Source organism: Mycetomoellerius zeteki, unplaced genomic scaffold, assembly GCF_001594055.1.
Source record: "Mycetomoellerius zeteki isolate Tzet28-1 unplaced genomic scaffold, Tzet1.0 scaffold331, whole genome shotgun sequence".
Classification (NCBI taxonomy): Eukaryota; Metazoa; Arthropoda; class Insecta; order Hymenoptera; family Formicidae; genus Mycetomoellerius; species Mycetomoellerius zeteki.
Window position 1 is genome coordinate 213,773 of NW_017257318.1, and position 6,811 is coordinate 220,583.

Genomic DNA, 6,811 nt, shown 5'->3' on the forward strand with positions numbered 1-6,811 from the left:
GGACACAATAATGATGTCAAAACGTCTGTAATTTATACTCATGATTTATAATATATGACAGTTATTTCACAAAAACATCTTGTGTTGGCTCACATTGACAATTTTTCCTTAATTTATTTGGTAAATATTGAAAGAAGCCTTTGAATAATTTATTACTGCATAAATTCTTAAAAATTGAAAGTCTTTTGATAAAGAAGTATCCACCAAAATCCTTTTTTTACTCTTCGTCGCACTAGCGATGTAATTTATTGGTCATAAAAGATCGTCGATGCACAAATCCACAGCACAATCATCATCAATGTCATTGCGATCAATTTATTTCGGATTAATAAGAAATTCTCTAATTAACCATCTTCTTTCTCCTTCCTTTTCGTTGCCTGTAATTTAAGACAACAATATTCACAATGATAAGAAGTTATAACAGAAATTAATTAAGGAAAAATTACCAATGTGAGACAACACAAAATGTTTTTTGTGAAATAATAACTGTCGTATATTATAAATCATAAGTATAAATTACAGACGTTTCGACATCATTATTGTGTTTGCTTCAAATGTATAAACCATATTACCCATTCTAGATATAGTATAAGCAACTTTACTTTATTTTATTGGGACGCTTACTATATTTAGAATATGTTATTCCTAGATTTTTTAAAGAGGACACAATAATGATGTCGAAACGTCTATAATTTATACTTATGATTTATAATATGATATGTGACGGTTATTTTCAGGGAATGGAAAGTTACTATTTAAAAGTAACAAGTTACAGTTACTCGTTACCTAGTAGAAAATGTAACTAGTTACAGTTACTAGTTACCGATTTTTAAAAATAACTCGTTACAGTTACCGTTACTTGAAAAGTAACTTTTCGTTACTTTTCCGTTACTTTTTTAAAATCGACGACCACCAATCACAGCAGACGAGTGCTTGGAGGCTTTCCACAGTCTCAAGCGCTATGAGTGGTTTGTGTCTATTTGTCTAATCGATGTCCAATCGTAGAGATGTAAACGATGGAAAAATTCTAGAATTTTAGGGTAAAAAATTTGGGAAATAATGGTTTTTTTCCTTCGGCTTTGACAGTTTTTTTACTCGGATATTTTTTTAACATTTCACGATTTCAACGCTGTATTATTGCTCCAGAATTTAATTTTTGCATTTATCCGTAAAATTTCTGTGTGAAAATAGTTACAAAGTTATAATATAGTATAATGTCGATGACTATAAATATACCTTACTTTTCACTATTATTTGAATGACATTTTACTTCTGTATACTGTACTTCAATTTTAAAAGTGAAGTAAGTATTCCATACTTGTATTAATACAAATAATACTTTACTAGACTAATTGACACATTTTTTGTCGTATAATGTGATTATACATATTTTAAATTTAAATTATAGTGAGACAACGTTCATCGAATCTCTAACTACGCTTAAATCAATATTATATTGGGATGTCGTCTTAAAATAATTAAAATATAGAGTACAATTATAATCAATATGCAACAAAACAATATCTATTATGCTTATAAAGTATTATCTGTATTAATAACATCATTTATTTAGCTTTTAAATATATGAAATGTCTGTCGTTCCAATATATTGAAATAACTTGTTTCTTATTATGAATTTTATGTAATTTAGTCAAAAATACCGTTATTTACAGTAAAAAAACTAATTGTTTGCTTGATACTTTTCTCCGAAGTAAAAAATACCGTTTTTTACATCTCTATTCAATCGTGTGCTAAGTAACGATGAAAGTAACTGTAAAATTCGTTACCGTTACCAAAAAGATGTAACTAAGTTACCGTTACAGTTACCAAAAAGAAAAAGTAACGCAGTTATCAGTAAAGTTACCCAAAAAATAACTTGTAACTGTAACTTCGTTATAAGTAACGAGTTACTTCCATTCCCTGGTTATTTCACAAAAAATGTCTTGTATTGATTTACAGGCAACGAAAAGAAAGGAGAAAGAAGGTGACTAATGAGATTATTGTCCTCTTTAAATGCAGGAATAACATATTCTAGATATAGTAAGCGTCCTAAAGAAATAAAGTAAAGCTGCTTACTATATCTAGAATATGTTATTTTTATATTTGAAGAGGACACAATAATGATGTCAAAACGTCTGTAATTTATACTTATGATTTATAATGTAAGACAGTTATTTCACAAAAAAAACATCTTGTGTTGGCTTACATTGACAATTTTTCCTTAATTAAAGCAGAGAATTTGTGTTTTGTAGAAGATAATTTGTGTTTTTAAAGTAAACAGATACCTAACCAAGACAAATTCTCTACTGTAAAAACAAAAATTATATAGAGAATAATTTGTATTCTTGAAACAGAAAATGTTTTTTACAACAGAGAATTTGTTTAATTGAAGCAGAAAAACTTATTTTAGCCTTACTTATGTGTTCCTCTATATGCCATCGATGTGACGGATTTCCTAATCTAATCTCTATCCAAAAGTGTATGTACACTAGTTCATCATCAGCCACAGAGCATGCACATTGCAGCGTCACATTTGCCTCTTGCGTAAAAAATTCCGTAAAAAGACATTTCCCCCACCCCATAGCTCTATCGACGACGACGACGACGACGACGACGTTTCTTAAATTAAAAATTTCAGGTTCGGATTTTGCATCATTTGCATCGCAATATCTCCGCTCGTAGAGCACGTAGAGAAAAAACAAAAACACTTTCATTATATATTTTGAGCGGATGCAATCGATTGAGCACATTTAGAACTCAATCGGGACAGCCGTTAAATGAGATCTTATAATCACCGTCTGGAAATCTTGACAGATTCGTGTAAAGAGGCACGGCAGTGTCGCTGCGCTTGGCTTAGCGTCGAGACACTACCGTGTCTCCAGATATTTACGATATATTAATACATATACAAGGTGTTTCAACATTTGCGAATCTAAATACCAGAGAAGAAAGATCTAAAAAGAAAAGGTTATAAAAGTATTTGCTATTTGTCGTTCCAAGCATTAGCTTTGAGATATAAAGGTTAAAAAAGAGTTAATTATAAATTACGGTTAAGCGACCATCTGTCCGTGAGCTGCGTAGATAGTAATCGCACACTAATTTACGCGAACACAAACATTAAAGATTGTGTGGGTAACGTTCGCGTAATATATACTGTGTGTTATACGTGTAATATTTGTTGCGAATTAGTTGATGCTTTTACTAAACAAACGTAACGAATAAGATGAATTCATAATTTATCAAAATGATGTCATTATACGATGATTACATCGCTTAAAATTTGTGTCTAAATATCAATAGGAAATATGAATAAAAATACTAACATAAACAATAGTAATGAAAGGGTATTGTGTGTGAACCAGACTCGCACGATTTTAGTGGCGAATAATTTTATAATTTAATAATATATATAGACGTTTCGGTCTAAATTAGAAAATCAGCCTTCAAACAGATTTTTGGTATACCCATGGGATCTCGACTATCACCGATCCTTGCTGATCTAGTCATTCAAGATTTAGAGAGGAATATTTTTGCTAATATTAATATGAATATTCCAGTGTACTTTAAATATATATGGATGATGTTTTGCTCGCTGTACCTGAAAATCAGATTTTTTTCCAATACTTGAGTCATTCAATTCCTATCATGAAAGGTTAAAATTCACAGTTGAACATAGAGAGAATGGTTCGATTAACTTTCTGGATGTTAATTTAAAAATAGAGGAAGGGTGCATCACATTTGATACGTAAGAAACCAACAAATTCCAGTAGATACTTAAGTTATAAGTCGAACCACCCTCTAGAACATAAGAGAGGAGTGATAATCGGACAGCTAGATAGAATACTATTCCTATCACACCTAAAATTTCATTGTAAGAACATTGAAGGTATGATTAACATACTATTAAACAAGTAGGGTAGCTTTTAGAGATGATTTTTTCCACCATTATTAACAGAATAAAAACTTCGTCTAACAGAAATAATTTATATGAAAATATTACCAACAAACAGCATTTTAATAACAATATTTCGAAAAAATACTTCAATTCCCTATATAAATAAAATCTCTGAAAAGTTTATGACAATTGGAAAAAAACATGAATTAAATATAGTATACAAACCCATAAATCTAAATCAACATATTAAATCAGGTAAAGATAAAAGTTAAAAAAATGGAACATTGTAACGTATATAAAACAAGCTGTCTCGATTGTAATTCCTCCTATGTGGGACAAACAAAAAGGAAATTAATTACCAAAATACAAGAACATAAAAGAGACAAAAAATCACCGAATTTGCATTCAGTAATTTCAAGTCACCAATATAACCATGAACATGACTTAAATTGGATGAATGACATTAGGATATTGGACTCTGAACCATTTTATAAAAAAAGATCCATCTCCAAAATGATTTTCATTAAAAACGAATCCCACTCTATAAATAAATAAAGTGACACTGACAAATTACCAGATTCATATCTTCCTCTCCTAATATCACTCCTCCCGCTATACGTCAGATCTCCTCCTCTCCTCACTCAGATGAAGTAGCAAACATTTAAATACACATTCCCCCGTTGGAATACGACAGAAGTCGGTGTGTGCTAAGCGAGTAGGACATCCAGCAAAAGCAATAAGATATTATTAATTATATGGGTTTTGTTCTGACGCAGGTATAAATTACTATCTTAATTATATAAATTTTAAATTTTAAAGAAATTGGAAAGAATAAGGGTAATAGAAGTCAGGCGCAGAAGACGTCGCTCAAATAATACACCCATAAAGCGTAAAACTTCTTTATTCTACTAAACGCGCTTACATGTTTCGGCTCACTTTTGATCTTTCTTCAGAGATAACACAAACTAACATATATAAACTGTGAATAAAAGTTATCTTGTCATGGTGAGAATGTCCCCTACATCGAGAATATAAATACCAGAAATTAACCCAAATAAGAATGAAAGAAAAAGAAAAAAGAAAGGAAATATTGGAAATATCGAAATAGAGAATATGGAAAACACACACACGCACACACACACTAATTTATCAAAAAACTTTAAGATTATAATTAATTATCTCGAAAATAAGGACGGTCACCGTGATCACAAAGCACCATATCGCAAACATTACTATTAATAATTCAAAAACTGTCAGTCAGTGTCACTCGTACACAGTAATGAGTCTTTCCGGTGTGATTTTTGATTACTTTCTAATCTTTATTTTGGAATTGACGTTTTAACGTTAGATTTTCCCATTTGTAATCTCGAAAAATACTAACTAAATCTAAAAGTAACTCACTGTGTCTGATACTGACTGATCAATATATCAAGAACTGGTTTTTGAATTATTAATAGTAATGTTTGCGATATGGTGCTTTGTGATCACGGTGACCGTCCTTATTTTCGAGATAATTAATTATAATCTTAAAGTTTTTTGATAAATTAGTGTGTGTGTGCGTGTGTGTGTTTTCCATATTCTCTATTTCGATATTTCCAATATTTCCTTTCTTTTTTCTTTTTCTTTTATTCTTATTTGGGTTAATTTCTGGTATTTATATTCTCGATGTAGGGGACATTCTCACCATGACAAGATAACTTTTATTCACAGTTTATATATGTTAGTTTGTGTTATCTCTGAAGAAAGATCAAAAGTGAGCCGAAACATGTAAGCGCGTTTAGTAGAATAAAGAAGTTTTACGCTTTATGGGTGTATTATTTGCGTGACGTCTTCTACGCCTGACTCCTATTGCCCTTATTCTTTCCAATTTCTTTTGATTTATAAGGAGTCTTTGTTAGTTTGATTTGTTATACGGATATAAATTTTAATGAATAACAAAATCATTTTACAATAGAGTTTGGAAATTTTCGCATCGAATAAGTTATCCATTGGCTTATAAAAAAATACACTCAATTAGCAAGATAATCGTTCTTCTCTAAATTTTCACATTAAAGGTAAAATAGATTCACAATACATTTCTAAACAAGTGAAAATTCTAATTTGACTTTACATTTGCAATTAGACGAAATTTATACGTAATATCAGGACACGTGAAGAACAAGGAAAGACCATCAAGACTCAATTAATTTATAAATTTATTTTGCGCACATACAAGCGAATAAAGTTTCAATTTTTAATCTTGTAATAGACTGCAATAAATTTTAGTATTCAACTAATTTCTGTAATTATTGCTACTATATTGAAGATGGCCTAATCTAGGCCGAAACGTCTATATATACGTATCATTAAGTTTTAAAATTATCCGCCACTAAAATCGTGACACAAGTGTGGTTCAATGCCCTTTCATTCTTATTGTTTTTGATATTATAGCCACTTAAATGATTTATATTTACTTATACTAACATAAACCTAAAAAAGTAAAAACTTCCACTGTTCAAAATTACAGAAAAGTACAAATAGGGTAAATGCGAGTCAGCGCTGTGATCACTGCCCATAAACCCCTTTTAAAAGTGTATTAACAATTTAATAATTAATCACATTATTTGCAATCAGTAATCGAGAATGGATTAAAATGAATTAAAATTTTCATACATATTTTAAGTTCATTGGAAAGAGATACAAAAAAGACTGTACAAAAAATTTGCATTAATAAATCATCGTGTAGATGATACACCAAGAATGATGTAAAGAAACGTTTTTTATTGTTCCATCCACAGAAAAAAATGAATTCCTGATTCACGTATATTTTTATTCTTGTATTTACTTTCTTGCTATTTACTTTCATTTAAGTATAAAATGTTCTCTTCAATTATAAATGTTCACTGGCATCAATAATAAATAGATTTGTGCAAAAAA